General features: G+C 30.6%; 1 protein-coding gene across 2 annotated transcripts in view; it reads right to left on the bottom strand.

Moving 5' to 3' along the window:
• The window catches only part of LOC113363407 (protein trachealess), a 397,957-nt gene that overhangs the window by 164,656 nt on the left and 209,607 nt on the right, over window positions 1–23,694 (bottom strand). The window contains exon 1 of one of the 2 annotated variants that reach the window (XM_026605909.1): window positions 20,079–20,116. The exons of the other annotated variant lie outside the window; for it this stretch is intronic. The gene's annotated coding sequence lies outside the window, so the exon portion shown is untranslated. Of the gene's footprint in view, window positions 1–20,078; window positions 20,117–23,694 lie in introns of those variants that run through there. 2 annotated transcript variants of the gene reach the window in all.

Raw genomic sequence — 23,694 nt, 5'->3', positions numbered from 1 at the left:
TGGCGCACGCGATATCGGTCGGCGGGCGTTTCGGATTATGGTCACGCCCGCGAACTCGGTCAACAAGTGCTCATATAGGTAGCGAAGGTAAGAGGTAAGATATCGCATGTGACGAACTGGCGAACAGGTCGACGGGGAACAGGTACATACATACAAGGTGGGGCCGGCATAGTGATCAATGATAAATGTCGTCGTTTTGCTAGTGAATTATATGAATGTATCTTTTGGTTTTGAATGACCGGAATTATGTTTTATTATTGTATTACAAAGTCGACTTAAAAGGCTTAACATGTTTTTAATTTTCATTATAATATATTATGTTCTTAATAATTAGCCAATTAAATATTGAAATAAGGGGCCAATTATCGGATAGAATATGTATGTCTATAATCGTTTGCATTGTTAGTCAAGGGGACTGTTAAAAACTATGTATTTGCTGTGCTATCAGACGTTTTACACATAAAACATAACCTACAAAACGTACAAATGTCAACTTTCTAAAGTCACTTTGATAACACACACGTGAGATTTTATAATGATCGCACAGCAAGTAGAAAACTTTTTGACAGTTTGTTACTACCAACTCATATGAACATAGACCCCTAATATAGCTTTACCATACTATACATATTTTATCCAAGTATTGTCCCCTAAATTATATTTTATAGTTTATAGACATAATTAGTAATGTGATCACAGTAATATGGCCATAATACGTCTCAGTTTGGCCAGGACAGTCCCGGATTCCACCCTGTGTCCCGTTATTTTTTTTCTAAAAGCAATATTTCTCCCGGATTTAGATTGAAAAGCAAAGGTTTAATAAATTGAATCTTCGCAATTACTTTATAATAAAATTATAAGCATTACAGCTGCTTCTGTAAAATGATATATACAACAAGTACATTACTAAATCACTACAACTGCCATTTTAAATTTTACTGCCATTTTTATTTTTTTTTGAATTTGTCCCGGATTTAGATCTTTTGTCCCGGGCTTACGAAAAGCAAAGGTTTAAAATGAATCTTAGCAATTTGAGAAATGTGATAATAAAATTAGAAGCGTTACAGCTGCTCATCAAATATTTAAAGTGATATATACAACTAGTACATTAGTAAATTACTACAACTGCCATTTTAAATTTTACGAAAATTGGCAAAAATAAGAAAACTGAACAGATTTTTAATCAGAAACTGCTTAGTATCAGATCTACATACAATTACATTGATATAAGATGTTATTTTTTAGGGCTTAACATAATGTTTTGCATGATAGATTTTTTTATTTACATTTGTGAATTTTGCATGATAGATAACCCATTAATCATTCTCCTAAAAAGAAAACGAACAACTCGCCCTCCCCCCATTCTAAATTAGCACAATAACAAATTGTACTGTACCGGTTTTGACACAAAAATATGGTCAACTATAAATAGGCTTCTATTCTACAATGTTATCTTACCATTTGCTGACCGTGAAATAAGAAATCGATAATATAATGTCATGTTCCTAGCCTATATTATTTATTTTGTATACTTGACACGTAGTAAAATCGAAGGAAATTATCTCGCTCTACGGAAAAGCATGTAGATAACAGAGCAAACGCTCTGAATTGCCCTTTATGAAACGTTTATACCTTATATTGAAATTTTCTTTAATTTTGATTTACTAATTCTCAACATCTTACTACGATTATTGTAATTAAATCTTGTACCTATTATGCTATGTATGCTGGCCTGATCGCACAGCAAATATATAGCTTTTGAACGGTTAGGGACTCATACGATTATAGGCTCGTAACATTACATTTCTATTCTATCGGAGGATTGGCTCCGTGATTAGCGCAAATTCCAACTAAATAACAGTTTTAACGAAATCACAAATCCCACTTTTTATCAATCAGAATTGTTTTCAAGGGGGCAGCGGTGGCGATACCGGCATCGGTGCTAGCACCAACTAGTCCCGGGTTTGCTGGTTCGATTCTCGCTACCGCCAAAGACCGACATCAGGCAACTTTGATTGAAAATTTTCACTTGAGGTTATAGACCTCAAATATAGCCATTAACCTTAATTCCTGCAACCACGTTATCAGGAGATAAAAGGCAATGTTTGAAAATCCATAGTAAAAGATTTTTTTAAGTTTTTGTAAGTTTTTTTGGTTGTGAGCGCTGTTGTTTAGTTTGTGAGACCTTATTACCATTTTAAGTATATGTTTCCAAGTAAAAATAGTTTTTATGCGGCTATTTTATCACTTTTACAGAAATTGTAATAATAAAATTCATCACACAGGGATGCGACAACGGTTTTGTTTGCCATCTAAAAAAAGCTTTAGGTCAAATTGTCATAACAGTTTATGGGACTGAAACTAAGTTTTGATCGCTGTTTAAATAATAATAATAATACTTTAATGTTTTACTTAATTTTGTTGATGAAGCTCATTTGTTACTATATAGTTTTAACAATATTGACAGTATGATCCACGTTGCCGGTTTCGATAGTGCCTTACCTGTGACACCTGTTACAAAGGGAATGACCCTACGCTCTTAAAATAATGAAACTCGAATGTAAACACAAATAATGCATTCTCAACGCGCACTGTATATCTGAAACGTTTACCGTGGAGTCAGTCGTCTTTACTCTTTACTTCTAGTACTGTGCGTTATTGCTTTTTACTATTCTATGCGTGGTGCGTGACATCCGGGCGGCGGCCGCTTACGAATTGACTCTCTATGAGACCTGGGGCATTGGACGGCCGAAGACTTAGGAAGTTCTCACGATTTAAACAAATTTTTAACGGACTCTATATATAAACAGAGATCTATAAAGATTTATAAAAGCTGTGCACGATGGAATAATTTTTAACGTTCTGAAAAAGTTCACGTTTTCAGCAAAAAATTTGGTACACTACTTTTATGTTTATTGCGAAAAAAGAATCGACGACTAGGAAAATTATCCACAGTACTCATCTGGTTACTTCTACAATATATACTTTTCTTTTGTATTTTTTATTATTATTCTTGTTTTTATTGTAGGGTAGGCCGGCGCACGAAGATCCAATTTGACTTTAAGTAATTAAACTGTCTAAACCGGTGTTTCCTGGTTTATAGGCCACGCCTCACCTTAACGTTTCTAAAAACGTTGTGGCCCTCGTAAAAATTTAGCGAAAAATAAAAGAGAAGCTTTTAGATATCACTATTAAATTGTAATCAAATCTTCACAAGTTATTTTTATTTGGTTTATCAAGTTAATTTCACTACTGATTTTTCTACATTCAATCAAGTCTATTTCTAACTTTTCAAAGAAGAGGTTTGTTTTCGATAGAAAATATGACCTGGTAATTTTATGATTTTTGGACGTTTTTGGATATTTCCGAAAAGTTTTTTAAGAGCCCCTGCAACGATTTCAGAAGTTTAAAAGGCATTCCATATATTTCTATAAAAATTCGCGTTGATTATACGTAATCTAATATATTGGTTTCCAGATCTCACAAGGATCTCACAAGTGAGTAGCAGTCGTGAAATTCAAGGAAAATTGTGCATATTTTTTACAAAGATAACACTGTATATAAGCTTTATCTGGTATTTTATCAGAAATATACATCATCAAAGTTGTTTAGCTATTATTTTAATTTATTTCTTGTAAAATGGCCTTTACGATTTTTTACTGTTTACGCCCATAGAAGTATATGAAAACATCTATTAAATCTAACTTAAAATTAACAATACATCTCATATAACAATTATTTAATTTATACATACAAATGGTAATAAGGTCTCATAAACTAAACAGCAGTGCTCGAAACCGAAAAAGCTAACAACGAAAAAAAACACTTTTGTCAGAGATTTTCAAACATTGCCGTTTATCTCCTAAGAGCGACGTCGTGAGAATCAATCTGATGGATTAGAAAATTCTTAACTTTATTACTTAGATATCGGCAGTGGACGTTTTTACCCGCAGACCTTCAAGTCCTGCTCTAACTTCTTTGTTAGCATCCAAAAGGCAATATCAATTTCAAAGATATTAATAAAAATGAATTAAATAAAGTCGATGTATAGATGTCACAAAAAGAGGTTAGTTTTTATAATATAATCTTATTCCAAAGTTGAAAATAAGAAAATATACTAAACTGCATTGTACACATGAAATTGGTCAGCATTGGTCAAATATGAATCATTTTTAATCCTTTGGTATAAAATTCTGATTTTTTGAGAAAAATTGATGATAAAGTTGAAAAAATATATACATTTTTATAAAATTATATATACGCAAATGGTAAAGAAGATTATGGCGAATAAAAACCGCAAGTTCCTGTTATATCCAAAAAATCTCATCTTATAGGTATATGAACACAAATATAAAATTTGTTAAACCAATTCCAACCCACTTTTTAAAAGACGAATTAATTCTGACTGATCTATATCTATCTATGCATGTATGTACATCACAAATAATTGTATAATCTGTAGAGATGTATCTCGGTTCGGGTACAACGTTAACTTGATATGTATACTAAAAGGTCTGAATATACATACATACGATGTGCGGTTTATTTTATGACCCTGACTTATCTTAATTAATTGTATAATTTGTACATACAAAAGGCGAATGTGTGTCATATTAGGGTACTCGCATGTACAACTATATCCAGATAAAGATAACAGAAACACCAAGAGCCGGTTAAATCTTCCTCTATGAATCTAGACGTATATAAATGAATTCTACATAATATTTTATATGATGTATTCAAATTCTTATATTTTATTTGAAAGCGATAAAAATTATATATTTTTTATAATTTATTGGGTGCAAGAGTGCATTTATTGGGTTAATGTAGTAACTTAGTGGTTCAACACTTTCTGATAATTTAGAATTTCGATTCGATACTGTACTCGTATATTTTTTAATATATAATTTGTGTCTCTTAATTTATTAACATTTTTGAAACTTTTAACGTCTTATGGTTAAATATTGTGAATCTTAATACGGAATCCAAAGGAATAGAAATAATACGCTTATTATTAAAATATCAGATATTAATTTTGTATGAATGTGCCAAATGAATGTTAGCGAAATAGCAATTTCTTTAACTTTTTTCCCGTATTTCCGAAACCACAGTACTTGCCTTTCCAAAATTTAACCAACTCTTCGTTCTGTCAACACAAGTGTTAACTTTTTTGAATCATCCAAATCGGACGCTCTGTTCTCTTAAAATTACACTTTTAGCACCTTTTGCTTGGTATCTTCGAAACGGCTGGTCATGTCTTTGGCAAAAACTATTCAGAACGATTCCTCGTCAATATGAGTTAAAGTTGTATCCAAACTCATACATACATATACACACACGCCACACATACGTCCATTTTTCTAAGATATGCCAAAATATTCAGAAACCTCTGAAACGTAAAAATTTGCAAAAATGTTCATTTTCGTTTTTTTTGCTATTACTATAACTTACCCTAAGTGTTAAAAAATACTATAGAATTTAAATGTGTTTTTTTCTTTTCGCATTTTACCAAAAGTTATTTGCAAATTTAAATAAAAATGTGTGACCGATACGCATGTTTACCAATAGCTAACAAATCACTTCAGAAAATATCCTTTATTATTACATTTATAATATTTATTGCTGCATTAAGGAAATTTTGAACAGCGTTGTTCTTTCAAAATTTGTTTTTTCCAAAATAATTATATTGGCCTAGGCCTAGAGAATAGCTATTCTCTATGTCTACGAAAACTAGAATAAAACATTTTGTCCAAGAATTAATCGAGAATGCCTTATCAAACACTTATATGGTTGTGTTTCAGTCGCAGAGTAATTAAAATTAGAATATCTTAATCCGATCTCCTCTGCTATTGTACTATATGAAGTATGAAGGCACCCCTAACTCGGTAGACTCACTGTTTCTGTTTCTATTACAAAGCGTCAAGGGTTGGCGATATATTATTGAGAAACATCTTTTATGGAAACTGTAATGCAAAATGTCCCAATGAGTAAAAAAAATCTAGTGAAATTCGAAAGTGAGTGAATACAATTGTCCTTGCTGACAACAAGTACTCTTTATAAACCCCACTGTTTAAAGTTTCGACTACCACTATGTAGATTTAAAATTTCAATTTGTTCACTGCCTAAGACGTACCCCGGCTATATTTTGTCTGATAATTATAATTTACAACATCTAGTAACATTAAATAGAACTATTAACACGTGAGTAAGCAACGTTTAAAATTAGAAGGCAGGTCGACTTTGTGAAACAGAAAGAATCAATTAGCAGTTAATTAATTAGAATTAATATGGCAACAATTATATTACAAATTTTTGTCTTTACTAATTTGTATTAGTATTAAACGTAAAGATATATAAAAATTTTCATTTTCGATTTTTTGCGATTACCATAACTTGCCCTACGGGAAGTTAAGATATATACAATATTTTAAAGCATTTGCTCAGATTGCAAACCACTAAGTAGGTGTAACCAACAATGAATATTATTTCATCCTCATTCTTAAACACTTAATAATATAATAGGTATGTTCATTACTTTTTGAGATTATTATTGGGAGTTATTATAATAATTATTTTTGACTTGGTTGCTAATAACTAAATAAATGTTTATCTAAGAACGAGTTATAAAAATACTACATCATTTTTTAGTAGTAGATACGACAAAAACTCGAGAAGGGACGACAAAGGCGACTTGTCGCCGAAATCGTACCGAAAACATTTTTGAAGAACAAAATAATACCCTTTCTAATAAAAAAAATTTAATAAGTTAATAAGTCAACTAAATGAAAATTCAGTGAACGACTAAAAATTTTGTGTAATTTAAATGCACTACAATTTATTATATAATTTTCTTCGGGCGTTTGACTTGAGCAACCTTACCATGAATAGCTAGGAAATTATAATAATAGTGCAAGTAATTCATTATTTGTTAATTACAAGTATATTAAACTGGCACGAAACAATCTCTTTGATTCGTTTTATACAAAAATATGCATCTTCATGGGAAAGCTGGACGTAGCATGTTTTTATTAAAACCATTCAAAGTTTTCTATCAACAATAAAATTTGTAAGTAAAAAAATTAATAAAATTCAAGGAATATAGATGAAATCTGAATTTGTAACTATAGACTGTGGTTTATTTTTTGCGAAAGAGTGTGCGACATTATGAAAAATCTGAGAACATGTACAAGAGCGCAGCAGCCGTCGACGCACGTGGTTCTGTCAGACTTAATGTCGAAGTTTTTCTTACTTCTCTTATTTTTGCACAAGATAAATCCGGTGTTAATTAAACAACACCTACTTCCACAGAACAAAATTCAAACCTAATCACAGAAGAAGACAACCAAGTAGCACTGTAAGTAATGCGTGATTCGCCCCACAATCCGCAGAATCAATATTAGTGCTTCGTGTAAATAAAAATTACTCATGTGTTTGGTCTTATAGGATCTGTTTTATTTATTTCTCCAGTGTCTCTTTAAACAACCATGCACACCATTCGGATAAAACACACGGAAGCGTAGCCGAATAGCTAACCGAATCAGCGAGATAAAACGCAGATTTTAATCTGATTTCGATGCTCTGCGCGCTGGAACGCAATTTGCGGTCCCTGCCGCTCACATATAGAGGGACAGGGAGTGAAAATTGAAGGGATGTAGACATTGTCTAATGCAGACACTATTTCATATGTTACGAATTCTTGAAAGATTTTTTTTAGAGAAAAGTTGATTTAACCTAGAACACAAATTTAGATTTTTGTTCTCTAAATAGTTATTGAATAGTTAATATCTATTATTAACTTCCCGTAGGGTGTTATTGTAATCGTCCAAAAATCGAAACTAAATTTTTTCACATTTCTTCACGTTTTGAAGATTTCTGAGCATTCTGGCATACCTCAGAAAAAGTGGATGTGTGTGTGTATGGATACAATTTTCCGTCCACGTTTTCGGGCGCATGGATCAACCGATTTGAATGGTTCAAAAAACATTCGATTCCTATTGACAGGGAGATGTGCTGATTAGTTTTTGGCAAAGGCAGGTCCAGCCGTTTCGGAGATACGGGCAAAGGGGGTATAAAATAGAGATCAAGGTCTTGAAAGAACGGAGCATCCGGTTTAAATGATCTAAAAAAACATTCAATTCGTAATGACGGGGAGAAGTGGTCAAGCCGTTTCAGAGATACGGAGCAAAGAGTGCATAAAATAGAAATCGAGGTTTTGAAAGAATTTTTATAATTTTGGCAAAGGCAAGTCCAGCCGTTTTGAAGATACCTAGCTAAATGTGCAAAAATGGCAGTTTTTGAGAGAACTAAGCATCCGATTTGAATGATTCAAAAAACTTTCTGCTTGTTTTGGCAAAATAATTGCTTTTGAAAAAAAAAAATTCAACATTTTTTTTTCAATTTTTTTTCAAAAATGGTTTTGTAAATATTTGCATTAATTACGTTTAAAATATTATTAAGTTTAGATTAAGCAGATTCAATACAATAGATTTATATAGATCTGTGCGAGATCTTTTATAGTTTTGACTCTGGCTATTTAGATAAATGATTAACTGTTTATTTGAAAAATGAAATTTTCGCTTTCACTAAAAATAATAAAAGCTATGTCCAAGAGACGTCTTTCAAAAATACTTATAATATTTATAATTATATAAATTAATTTGATTTGTGTAACACCTATGGGGTCATCCATTAAGGGTTCTAAAAATGAATTTTAATTAAATTTGGACGTAAACTGTATTCAATAGCTGCCAACGAAACACCATAGAACGTGCATATGCTTAGGCATAAATTCTTATTAGAATCTCTTAATTAAACTTAAACTTAAATTAGAACTTCTACACTTCGATGATTTTTTATAATTCAACCGCTCATAGGGCTATAATATTTTAGTCAGAAAGTATATCACAATCGTCAGAAAAATCAATGTTTAATTACAAAGAAATGGCTCGGCCGATCATTACCAAAATGTAATCAACGCAGTTTCTAACCAATATTTTTCTCATAGTTTTTGGATTTTTTAAATTGGTTCAAAATTGTAAACAAGAATGAGAACAAAGTATTTTTCGCTTTTCTGCTAATTACAAAGAAAAACTCAGCCGATCTTAGCCTTGGATTAAACTTTTAAAATTGGTTCAGCCGTTTTTGAGATAACTTTGGCAAAAGCTCAAAAATCATGTGAGCCGATTTTTGATCTTTTGCCACACCTACAAAATTGGTTTAATTTCATTAAGATTCAGAATGACATAAAACGCCGAGAAAACATAAAATTAACTAATCATATTTTTCGTGTAAAAATGTCAGCAAATACTTCGAGTATAGATAATTAGTCATAACTGGACTGGGTTGCCATCCATTCAAGATCCATATAATACAACAGTCAAAACGATTACTGAATGTCCAAAGTGTGACAGATTTTAATTAGAAAAAAAGTGAAAACAAACTTCTTCGGAAAGTTAAAAACTAAAACTTAATTGTTTCAAAATTTTCAAAACAATAGGCTTCTCTCTCTAAAGTGATATCTAGATTGTTTTTTTGGATTTAAACATTCAAATATTGTTTTATTCAATTTTATAAAATAGCTTATTTATATGATCAAACTATATTTTCATTAACACAAGTAACATTAATTTGATTATAGGGCTCGTTCGTAGATCAGTAAGAACGGTTGGAGTACCTCAATCAGATATACCGGGTTCGATCCTGAGCAGCCTGATGTCAAGCAGTAGTGACATCAGTTTTTACTTGAAAATATATATATATATATACAGTGGCGTCGGAACCGAATTTTTGATGGGTGGGCTCGTTTTTTTTTTTTTTTTTTTTAGATAGGCAGCCAGTGGTCTCATTTTTTTTAGAGATATTAGCCCATATAATTTTTTGAAATTGATGGGTGGGCTGAGCCCCCCCATCAAAATTCATGGGTGGGCTCAAGCCCACACAGCCCGCACGGTTCCGACGCCACTGTATATATATATATATATATATATATATATATATATATATAGAGAGAGAGAGAAAGAGATATGTTTCTGAGTACAAATAACCATGATACGGTATTGCTGCATCAAGAAATATTCACCCTATTACGGAAATTGTAAAAATAAAATTCACCATACAGAGATAGGTCAACTGTTTGGGTTGCCATATATAAAACACAGTATTAAATCAAATCAGCACAACATCTTATGGGACTCTTAAGTCCTGATTGCGGTTCAAATAATGATAAAAAAAATTGATTAACTATATATATGCACAAAAAAAATTGATAATTTTCATCTATTAACAAATAAAATCGTAGGTACTGTATCCTCCTCTACTCACGGGTTCAAATAAATCAATTCATCGTAGCCCGAGGGTCCTCTACTAAAACCTTGTCTATTACTCTTTGTTTATAGTACGCGCCCGACCCGTTCGTTCGAATTGTACGTCGTGTTCGTGTGTATTCGAATTCAGTAAAAAAGAGAAACTAAAACACAGTAATCAAATCAAATCAAATCAGCCGTCAATAGTTTATGTATGAGCTGACGCATGTCGCATGGGCGCACAATAGAACTGAATTTCTAAGGATTATTACTTATACGCACCAGCACCACGGTCTAATAGACCGCAAGTAATAAGGGGCCTTGGGCTGGTAGGTAGCTATGTGGGGGCGATGCAAAAAAGCAATATTGCAAAAAAAAAATGCAAAGAAATTTTGGAAAATGTGCGAGTAGTATGATTTAATTTGTGTTTCTTAATAATTTATTAATTTCCTGAAAGAGAAATCTACGTTTTCTACGAAAAAGTCCTCCTGAAAGGAGTATGTCCAAATTTGAGAAAAGTATTCATGTGTTTATATGTGAGCTAATTTTGTATCTTTGGTCGATGTGTTCTCAAAAACGGCTGAACAAGTTTCAAAAACTTAAAAGTCCTTCGTAATTCGTAAAAACTTGCAGCAAAGTGTAATTTTGTTCGTCCACGTTTAGTTCCTAATTCTAAATTATGGACTATTCAAATTATAGCATATGGAAATCGTGCTGATTAGTTTTCAACAAAGATTAGCCAGACAGTTTCTTCGTAATTGACTGTTAAAACCTATATTTTGACGATTTTAATGAAACCTTGTATGGCGAGAGGGTACTGGTCTTAATGAGCATACTAAAATATTACAGTCCCACAAAAAGTGGTTTAACTATAAAAATTAAAGTTTGAATACATTTGTGAATCACTCATAAATTTATATATTGATTTCTTAATGATTAAGACGATTTTTTACACATGTCGTTGTCGTTGCAAGTTACAAGTTGCCAAAGTAATATAACACTTACAACTAGTTATAATTAGATATCAAAGTGAAATTTTCAAAATTAGACTATTAATTTAAGTTAATGAACCAAAGTTTGTTTCTAACGGATATTACTTTTTCCAACAAACCAAGAAATATTTTTAATGATAGTTGATATACAGGGTGTCCCCGAACTCAACATTCAGTCGAAACAGAGTGATATTAATGACTGTAATTGTTCTGAAAAAAAAATAGAAAAAAAACATCTCACGGTGCTTAAAAATTATGAACTTTTATTTTTTTACTCGATTTTATTTAATATAATACCATCCTTATTAATTGCATTGACTTTTAAAGAAACTTGCCAACACACATTAGAACATTTCATTTAAAGTAGGGCCATCCCAAATCGACCGATTTAAATAAATTTAAATATATAATTCAACAAAGTCTTATTTTTTGAAAACTTGGGCAATTGAGTCATTATTTTTGATTATGGTCCTAGGCATAGAAATGTAATTTACGATTACGGATCCAAAGTTTTAATAAACAAAATTAATAAAAAATAACTACAATAATCAACAATTCTCACAATTTCACCAAAGCTCTATCTCCTCTATCTAAGTCGCACTTAAAAGCACTAAACTTTCAAAAAATGTAAGATAACCATTTTAATAAAAATGAACATTATATAAAGGTGGATTGATACGTAAATTGTCTACCCTTAGGTTATAATTTTTTTTCAGAACAGTTACGTTCAATACTATCACTCCATTTTTGCTTCACGTTGAGTTCTGGGACACCCACCCTACATAAATATATAACAGAAACTAATTATAAGTTGTAAGCTTACTAAAGTAAAGTGTAAAATTCCGATATTTGTAAATAATCGACTAACAGGGTCCATTACTTCAAAATTTGATGACGTTTTATGTTTATCAACTTTTCATATGCTTATACTATTTTAGGATGCTTTTTAACACCATGAATACTATTATTATTAAAAAATATATTAAAATTAAAGTATCATTAAAAAAATCTTTTTTTTTTAATTTTTTAAATCAGTTCGATATTTTCAGATCTAACATGAACGATAATTCTTGCACTTATCTGTTGGTTGTAATAAAAAATATCGACCGCAAAAACAAATTTAATAAACTCTAGTCTTTATCGAATCTCATCTAATTGTTACAGTTGTTTTAAAAATGGCTCATACACTCATACACATCCTTTTTCCAATTTTGGTTTTTATCTACTCAGAATAAAGAGAACAGAAAAAATGGAAAGCACAAATTTCTTTTTTACCAAGTTACGACTAATTCTATTGCGTACTTCCGTAAATTGCTTGGTGAATTTATAGGAAGAGAAATTAATAGCATAAAACTGTCTTAACCGACTTGGACAAATAATTCTAAGCCAAGAATTTCTATCACTCTCCATATAAATAATATCGCATGTTTGTCATGATTTATGACTCTAAAAATGAGAATTCAAGAACAACCCCTGTAGGAAATGAAGGCGAGTGCGGCGATAAGTATTCGAGCGGCCGAGTTCACTTATTTTTACGTCGTGCCAAAGGGGATGAAAAATATGTACTGTGCGGGATGCTAATTTTTACAAGGAGAGCGACTTCAGAAAATTAAGTGTATTTTAATTTAAAATGTCAACGACTAGATTACGCATTGATTAATTCATTCGTGCTATGCAAATTTGCGAAGGGTACCCCGAGTAAAATGATACAGGGCTATAATTTGTACTTTTTTCGAGGGGGCGGTTGTAAATGTTTTGTACATTTGTAAAAGAGAAGGATAACGTTTAGAAAATAGTGACTTTGAGACGTGTAAGATTTTTTTCTTGTTTTTGCATATTTCTGTGTCGGTTCGATATTTCTGTTTTTATATAAGTAACTGTATTTTTTGTACTAATAATTTTTTGAATTATCTTCTTCATTGCCAAGTTTTTGAAGTGTACTTGAAATTTTGAACAAATATAATTAAATAATTTCGAAAAATTTGTAAATGTTTAGGCATGTACATATTTAGACAAATATGATTGAATAATTTCAAAAAATTTATAAATATTTAGGCACGTATATATTTAGACAAATATGATTAAATAATTACAAAATTTGTTTCAGTATTTTACAGAATTAGTAAGGCAAGTTGTAGAAACTTTTCGATATGAATAATTTTTTTATTCTTAACTACTTTTTGTAGGCCTATAATATTTTAGGGTGCTCATTAAGGCCATGAATATGGTATACCTTATCGATATACCAAGTTTCATTATTTTTTTTTAAATTTTATCAAGAATTACGAAGAAACTAGGTGGATCTTTACCAAAAACCAATCAGAACGATTTGCCACTGATACAAGGTAAGACGGGACAAGAAGGTCCAATTTAAATTTCAGTAATTATACTGTCTAAAGAAACCAAGTAAACTATACTATATTATAATACACACCATCTATTAAACAAAAACTATCGAACTATGTTCAGTAAAATTTCCAGCTAACCCCGAATTATAGAAATATTTGCTTTTGTTAAAATTTGTCATCCGTTCCTTTTTACCCCACAGACGGGGTAAATTGAAGCAGCCATTGGGCAAACAGGTCGAAAGGGTTATTTTTTGTGATATAATTGATTTGGTTTTCACAATATAAATGCTCAAAGTGAAATTGGAGTTTTGTGCCGCGCCCTACCCTATAGAAAAAATGATTGAATCTAATTTAAAAATAACAATAATCTAGTAAAACAAGTAAATCAAGTACACTTAAAAACTATATACAGATATCATAAACTGAATCAAAGAGCACAAAACAAAAAAAAACTATGAAAGTAGAAGTAATAAAACGTCGACGAAGTCCAATTTTGGGCCCACACACAAACTTTTTACTAAATTTGGTATCAAACGATTCAGAATGACTTGAAACATCGAGAAATCATAAATCATCGGTTGTAGTTCTGCATTTTTGGTAAAAACATGAACTTCTTCTTCAGAAAGTTAAGAAGCTTCATAGAGGACATGGATGATTTTTAGGTACCTATAGGTAATGCATATAAAGTATACTTTATTTAAAATTTAGGATAGGTGAGACTGGGTACGGTTGTGCCAGAGTACGATAGTGACAGTAGTCATAACAGCTAAACTATACTGATTTTGAGATAGGGTATAAAGAGTGGAAGATGATCATAATGATTATTTGTTTTCAAAAGTGTGCGTTGGGTACTGTTGAAACAAATTTTGGGGAATGGTTGTGACACGTATTTCTTGTCTTTTTGGGCAAAGATTAAACAAATGAAAAAAATTTAACTTAAATAAGACAAAAGACGAAAGAGAAGGAAAGAGAAAATTCAACATAAAGAAAAAAGATTTCACAAAGGGTTCTTGTTAACTTTATTTAAAAAATAAGGTTTTGTTATATATTATATTTTATTCATAAGGTTTGTTTAAATGTTTATGTTATATTGTTTTACATATTATTGCATATTATTGTTATTAACGACAATAAATGTCGTTATAAACCATTTTGGTGTTTATACATTGTTTTTAACCTATTTTCATCCCTGTCACTACTGACCATAACCGCTCTCATAACCGCCCTCGTATGTGGAAATTTGTGCCATAGGCCCTTTTCTTGTATGATTTGATTTTATGACTAATACATCGAATTTAAGGACAGTATGTCAGGATTTCCTCGTAAACAAATGTAAAAATTATCATTTAATTTATTTTTCTCCCAGGTAAATTGACAAAATAATGATTAAAAAAAAGTGCTACAACCGTACCCAGTCTCCCCAACCCTCTTTATATATAGTATGTATTTTCATCTCACAATGGTTAATAATTCGAGAAGTCCTAGCAATTGGTCTTAAGGTCTAAGTGACGTATTATTACCACTATTTATTGTTTATCCTTATATGTTAACCTATTTCGAATGTCGTACAATTAATTTATATCCACTTCTCGGAATTGCTCCCATTTGAAACGGAGGCGGTCACGACATTTAGGCACGTATGCTTAACACTGGTAGCTGCGACTCTTTACAACGTCTTTTGTGGTCGAATTCGGAATCGTCTTGAATACAAAAGCGCGAATTTCGAATTAAATGTTATACAATCTTTTTTTGTTTGTCAATCGAAAGACGTTAAATTAATTCTGAGCAACCATTGGTCACTGATTTACGTCAGCCGATGTGTCTGCGAAATTTGTTTATAAAAATTTGCATAAAAGTATCGTTGAATTTACATTTCTCCTGCTATTGCAGACATTACCACTCTTGTAAAAGTCTTAAAAGATTTTAAATTTACTTAAAAAACAGGAACTATTTTATTTTTAAAAAAAAAAACGAGTATTTAGTAAAGGGTAGAGCGAGGCTTAAAGGTCCGCGGTCTTCACCAAGTAAAGTCAGAAGTTTTTTTTTATCAACAATATTTGAAAGTACAGGAACAAATATGTGAAACCAGCCATCGCCTTGAATCAAGCAATGTCGCTATCAGTAGATAAAGGCCCATGATAGAAAATCTATAACAATAGTATTTTCTTTCGATGTTAGTTTTTTGGGTAGTGAGCACTGTTGTTTAGTTTACGAGACCTTAACATAATTTTTTAATATACGATATTTTTTTGTTTCATCGGGTGTATTGCTATTTTTATGTTATATTCAACAGTTGTTGTTATATAATCTTTATAAAAGCTTATATGTGGGTGGGGTAAAAAGAACCAACTAAACCTTTACCCTGGCAAAGTTGTAAGCAATAAAAATAGTAGATCAAATTAAAAACAAAACAATTTTACAAGAGATAAATAAAATCAATAATTTTTTGAACTCTGCTGATGAATATCTAGAGAAACACCAGATCAAAGTTATATACAATATTATCTGCAAAAAATGAACCCATAAATTAATTATATCTTGCATTGGTTGAAAAATTCAGCTAAAATTTCATAAATTTAAAGTTTAATTTAGTTAAAATTTTAAAGTTTAGTTAAAAAAACATTTATGAGATATAAATAAAATCAGTAGTTATTCCAACCCTGCTGATGAATATTTTTAACGAAATACCAGATCAAAGTTATATACAGTGTTATCTATGAAAAAAACGTGCCCATAAAATTCATATTTTTCATTGGTCGAATAATGTAGCTTACCTATTATTTCGTAAAACCCCTTTAAATTTAAAATCAAGACATTTGTTCTGTTTGCCCCTGGCAGTCCCTTTTTATCGAGACTATGAGGTATAAAGTTTTATAAAAATAGCTACACAACTTATTTCTATAATTAGAAATTAACTGAGAATTTTACTAAACATAGTTCAATAGATGTTTGTTTGATATGTTTTAAGTATTGTGATGTAGTTCATTTAGTTTATTAGACAGTTATTTAAAGTGAAATTGGATCTTTGTGCTCCTGAAAGGTGTGATAATATTAACTGAAAATGCCACGTAAAAGATATATAAGTAGGTATATATATATGCAGAAATGAGAAATACTGGCAGAAAAATTAAGTCTCAGACAGAAAAAATAAAAATTTATATTTTCGTAAAAAAATTGGGATTGTATAATAAACAACCAAGTCGGCGCAATATAAAATTGCACTCTACTGAAATATTCCAAAACAGGAATGAACTTATAGATTTAGACTTCTTCCTACATATATTTGTTAAAAAAGAATTTAAAAAAAGTTGTCTGGACGAGTGTATATAATTAACGACTTGCGCGCAAAAAGGGCATACTATCTACACAAGCAAGATAGTTTTTGTTTTTTTTTACAAGTAGTGACTGCTAACAAGGTACATAAAAATACAATGTTGACTATATTGACTATAAAACAGTAGATACACTCAATAGTGGATCTACTAGAAATTCTGGTTAAAGTTCAACTAGATTATGTGCAAAGAGAGAAAATTATGAATGAGATTTCATACCTTAGATTGTATGTAGTACCTTCAATGTTATTATTAGGCTTAAAATTTCTCATTAAAGGAAGTTAAATCAGTTCTGTGAACATGTATACAACTAACACTTTGAAGGCGGTGATTTAGGCGTCTCGCCGCGTGCGTGGATTCATGAATCCGTTCATTACACGTAGCCGTTTCCAGGAACTTCCCGAAACCCAACTTGCATTCGTAAACCATACAGTATTATAATATATATATATATATATATATATATATATATATATATATATATATACCAACATATGTATAAATATAAATATATATAAATTTATTCGAGGGCCGTACCATTCGGCAATATTATATGCTAATACTGTTAGATAAGCAGAAGAATGTACTGAATTGTTTTTTAACAATAAATCGAAGTGTCATCGAATGTTGCCTCTCAGAATAACAAAAAATGCCGACAAGTCCGTATAGAAATCATGAATTTTGTAACCAAGGTGCCAATTCTCTGATAAATGAAAAATTATATGGCAAGACTATGTTATCGTCCTATCTCCGTATGAATTGGTAGTAAAGTGTCAAAAAGCTACGTATTTCCTGTACGATCAGGCATTTTACACATAAAGTTTAATTTCAGGTATGTGTTATCAATGGACTTACTTATGATATTTGATATTTGTAGGTTAGGTTAGGTGTGAAACGCCTAATTGCAAAGCAAATTCATAGCTTTTCAACAGTTTTATTGCCAATTTATACAAGGATAGGACCGTAAAATAGCGTTGCTATAACATTTCTATTTAATCGGAGAATTGTCCCCTAAGTATTGCTTAGTTTAACCTTAATTCAATATATTGAGAAATATTAGATACACGTTCGCGTTTCATAATTTTATCATACAATGAGATTACATATTCCACGATGCAAACGGTATTTATTTATTTAAAGTATATCATTAGATTAGAAAATACTCGGACTGCCTGTCAAAGCATTTTTGCAAAAAGTTTTCTCAGCAAAAGTGTCTTGAAATATTTCATGTAGTGCACAAAATGAAGATTCGGTGTTAATCTCAGTTAAAATAGAATAACTGTAGGGCCAATTCTCCGGTAAAATAGAAGCATTACGGCAACGCTTTATTACGGTCCAGTTTTCATATAAATTGGTAGTAAATCTGCCAAAATGCTATGTATTTACTGAGCGATCAGGCGTTTCACTTACAAAATGTAACCTCATGTAAGTGAGGTTACATTGACATAAAACGTTTGTGACATAAAACGCACAAAACGTTTGTGCGTTTTTGAAGTTAGATTTTATAACTGAAACTTCTGACTGCACAGCAAATACATATCATTTTGACAGTTTTTAGTATCAATTTATATGAAGATTGGACCGTATCACAGCGTTGCCATAACAACGCTATGTTTAATTTCTATTTTATCGAAAAATTAGCACCTGAATTTATAGTAACCACAATTTTTTGTGCTATAAATTTGATATTAGGTAAATTCGATTTAATTGCGACCTATTACACAGGTCAACAAAGAAAATGGTGCAAACGATTTTAATACTGTTTTTAAGTATATTTGGGGCGCTGATTTCAAAAACGACATTGGTTTTTTTCTATGAGCTTTAGTTTTGAAGATACAATATATATGATATATTTTACGATATTAGGTGCGCAACTAAGTTCTCGCTGTTTTTTCGATGAAAATGTAACTTTATTATAAAAAAATGCATCAATTGAGTTCGATACAGTTCTCCAGTGATGGTCTCACTCGGTTTCAACAGCTCATAACAAATAACACCGACCTGGTCCCACCATATGTAGAGCATAACCTTCGAAGTGAATATTCGGTCAAACCTAAATTTTCTCGTCTTTGGATTGCTGTAATGTATTCATTTTTTATCACCTGTCACGATGTGATGAAGAACCTCTTCTTTTCTCGCCGCTGGAGCAGTTGTTTACAGGCGAAAAAACGACGCTCGACGTTTCTTGGCTTCAACTCACAAGGAACCGAAGTTTCTTGCTTCTAAATCATCCCCGACGCATACTATAGCTTGGAAATGGTTTGATGGGTAACTCCTAATTCTAAAGCAAGATCTTCTTGAGTTTGGCACAAATCCTCTTCGAACAAGGCCTTCAATTTAGCGTTTTTGAAGGTTTTGGCCTTCCTTCACGAGGGTGGTCGTCAACATCAAAATCACCATTTTTGAAGCGACAAAACCCATCATGGCATGTTGTTTCGCTCAGAGCAACATTTCCGTAGCTCTCGATGCACTTTGCTGCCGTTTTTTTTTAATGGAAGACGAAAATCAACACTCCTCGCAAATAACGATTGTTTGGCATAAAATTGGACATATTCACTTAACCAGAAGTATATAATGCAAAAACGAAATCAATTAGGTGTCGCAGCAGTTTGTTTATTTACTCTAAGCTTGCTTCAAGACGTTTTGGATTTGTCAAAATCGACCAACCCTTACTGATAAAGCCATATACTGACAAACAGCGAGAACTTAGTTGCGCACCTAATATAAGGAACGAAAGTACAAAATAGTAATATAATTCAGAATGTTATTGTAATGAGATATGCCTACTTGTACATACAAACTTACAAGACCCATTCGGCCTTAGTTGGGACATTAGTTGACACTGTGAAAAGTTCTTTTCCGTGACGACCTCGAATGGACCTGGTTTTGGCAACTTCTTCGTATCTCAAAAACTAGAGCTGATACAAAAAAATGGTTTGCAGATTTGAAATCAGCGCAAAAAATACTATAAGAATCAGCTCTAACATTTGAGGCACCAAAAAAAAAACTTTTTTTTGTTGGCCTGTGTTATTAGTAGTTAATAACATCATTCAAAGTGAGTTAATTAAATTAAAAATAATCATAGTAATTTAATAAAGTATTTACACATTTCCTGCGTTATCTCCGGGTGGGCCCCCGAAGTAGTGCCTGAAATAAATACAAACAAGAATATAATATACGTATCGAAATTTTGTTAAGTTATAAATTAAATAATTGTCATAAAAGACACACAATTTAACAAACTGAAACCCAATACGCCGGGTGAAATGGGACAGATGACAAATTTTAGGAAATTATTGAAAAAACATATTTACATAATTAGGAATTAACAGGAAGTGTTACCGAACATAGTTCAATAGTTGTTTGTATGATACGTGTTAAGTGTTGTGATTAAGTTTATTTGGTTTAGACAGCATATTTAATTAAAGTCAAATTGGACCTTTGCGCCCCGCCCAATTCTTCTTCAATTCTTAAAAAAGCAAAGTTGATTCGTTTCTTTTCAGTTTTAGATCTCTTTTACAATTCACGTTATTAAATTTAAATTATATAAATTAATAATATTAATATTATTATTTTTAAAATATTGCAAATATATATTAATAATAATAAGTATTTATTATGAATTGTATCTCTAAAATTTTGTAAGGGAAACTGTAAAGACTGTACTCAAAAATGAAATCAAAAGTGTAAAAAGGGTTTCAATAAACCTGCAACTTTTTTAAAGAAAAACTAATATAATATCAATCGTGTTATGATTTAGAAAATTCTTGCTTCATTTGGTTGATTCTAGAAAGAATTGAGGCTTAAATAAATACAAATTATGTAAAAAATGTGTAAAAATATTTTTAATAAAATTTCAGTTAATTAAAAAAATAACGAAAAGTTATTATATCAATCATATTATATTTAAAAAAAAAGGAAATTCTTGAAGCAAAAAATACAAATTAGGTAAAAACCTATGTAAAAATAGTTTTAATAAATCTACAATTTTTCAAAAAATAATAACGAAAGGTTATGATATCGATAATAATATTAAAAAAGTACTGATATTAAAAAGTAAATGCATGAAAAGAAATTAAAATTAAACTAATTAAGATTTTGAAAATATTAAAAAGATTAAAACAATACATATTTTTATGATCAATTTTAAATTCCAGGAGAAATATTTATAGGTAATAATCAAAATTGTGTGCTTTTCTAAAAATATATATTCAGAAGCATATCTCTAAAACTTTGTAAACAAAACTATAAAAACTGTACCCAAAATTGTAAGAAGTATAAAAAAGTATAAAAAAAGTTTCAATAAACCGTCAATTATTGCTAAAGAAAAGTTATGATATCAATCATGTTATGTTTTAAAAGAAGTAAATTTTAGAAAAGTAATTATCGTTGTATTTGATTGATTTCGTAAGTAATTGAAGATTACAAAAATCTTTTGTATTTTGACTTTTTAAAGTTATCGTTTCAATATCTCTACATTTTTAGTACTATTTTAGACAAAGAATAGTATGTCATTTCATTCGTGCCACGTACTTCATTTTTCAGTCACTAATTTACAATTTTCACAAACTTTAAAAAACGCATTTGCACATATTAAACTAGGAAGCCCGGCAGCTATACGAATTTGCAGCTGCTCTTGATATTATGAATTGTAATTAAAATAATATGTAAAAAAATATTCGAAAATTTAAAGTAAACTACCCAGAATAAACTACATGGACGTTGCTGACTTTGTTATGGAGTTTCCACCTTCTGTTTGCAAAATAGTTTAAACTAGATTGCATAGCGTCACATTTCTTAGAAGTTTTATTAAAAGCTCTAGCTTCATAATTATGTAAGAAAATATGCATGCAAACTTATATACACCTTCTTCCGACGCACGCTCTTGTTCATAAGATATGGCAAAATAATGAGAAAAGTTTCTGCACTTTCTATGTTTTACCTTACAGAAAACTGAAAACACATACACATCTTTTCAAAACAAATATTTCTTCACTACTATTCCCATTACACGGTCGATACATAATTTTGATAAATCCGTTTCCCAAATTTCACAGCGGTGTCACTGCCAACCCTACGTCGAAATGTTCTAATTTCTCTTGTATTTTGAGCGAAAAAGGGGTGCCCAGGGTCTCATTTTAAATCATTACTCGCCAAATCTTATTGTTATCGTACATTTGATAGATTATTCGTTCAAACGACAGAATGACATCTTCGTATTAACTAATGTAGATTAATTACGACGTTTTTTCACGATAAATTGATGCACAAGGTATATCTAGAGCACACCGAGACCAGGTGTGATGATGTAGAGTTTGAGAGAGTTATAAAAGATTTATGAAAGAAATTGATGTTTTATTTTTGATATTTTATATTATTACAAAAATAAAACAAAAATGAATACATTTAGTCTGGTGCTTGATTATAAAAACTTGTTTTTTAAAATGTAATTGTAATACATAAAATGATACGACAATGTAGATAAAATAAAATTTATTGTTATATGCAGCATGGTAGAGCGAATGAAGCTTAAATAGTCACAGGTAAAGTGGTCCACCACCATTATTCCAAAAATATGTAAAATATAGATTTTTTTACGATACTATTTTAAAGTAGAAGGCAAAAGATGTGTAACCAGCCATCACTTTAATTTCTAAGCCGTTGCTATAGGGAGATAAACGATCATTGTTTAAAACTAAAGCATTTCTTTTCGTTAGTAGAGTTTTTGGTTTTGAAATTTTTTATTTAGTTTATGATGCCTGGATATAGTTTTTAGGTATATGTTATTTAATTGTTTCATCAGGTGTAATATTATTTTTAAGTAACATTCAAAATTTTATTTTATATAACCTCTACAATCGCTTACAGGTGGTTGGAAAAAAATTTACCATCCGAACCTTTACATTGGCAAAATGTTGTCAATAAGAAAATAGTAATTAAAAAAGTAAAATTAGTTTAAAAAGCTATTTTACAAAAAATTGAAAATAATAATAGTTATTCCAACTCTAATAATAAATTATTCTGTTTGAAGGTTGCATGTAGATTAAACTTTGTAATAAATGTGTTCATAAAATATGTATTTCAAACAGAAGTCGTATTCATCTTATTTGTAATACATAATTGTATTTCAAAAAACAATAAGTCTGATTACGATAAATTAAACAGAAATACCTATAAAAGCAAGATTTATAACGGTTTAGTGAAGATTGAGAAAGATTTTAGTTTATTATGCTTAACAAATAATATTTAGTTCGTTATTTTTAATTTTGCTGTTCAGCCAAATAATTTACCTGCATTGATATAATCGTATATCTGTTTTTCCGTAAAACTTCTCTAAAATTAAAATAAAATGGCAATAATTTTCCCCTTGAATATCCCTTTTTACCACGCATATGGAGAAAAAAACCCATTTCTATATTAATTAATTAGCTGGCAAGTTCACTGAACATAGTTACATAGTTGTTTGTTTGATATGTGTTATTTTTTCTGTTATATTTGGTTTGGCTTTCACAGTATAATTACTAAACAAATTAGTTTTGTTCTCGCCCTACTTAAATATTTGCGATTACTAATTTGTTTTTGGTGTTATAATCTGAAATAACTATGAAAAGAATATATGTAGTTCTCTTGAAAGTGATTTTAATATTTATTTTTATCAACTGGTCAACTGGAAATCGAAACTTTGCAAGTGGTTGTTAACAACTTCTACATGAAGTTTGCA

The sequence above is a fragment of the Ctenocephalides felis genome, unplaced genomic scaffold, assembly GCF_003426905.1.
Source record: "Ctenocephalides felis isolate EL2017-DRISC unplaced genomic scaffold, ASM342690v1 CF-g0.4_SCAFFOLD_00845, whole genome shotgun sequence".
Taxonomy (NCBI): domain Eukaryota; kingdom Metazoa; phylum Arthropoda; class Insecta; order Siphonaptera; family Pulicidae; genus Ctenocephalides; species Ctenocephalides felis.
The sequence above is the reverse complement of the archived record's forward strand: the minus strand, read 5'-3'. Positions and strand labels throughout refer to the sequence as shown.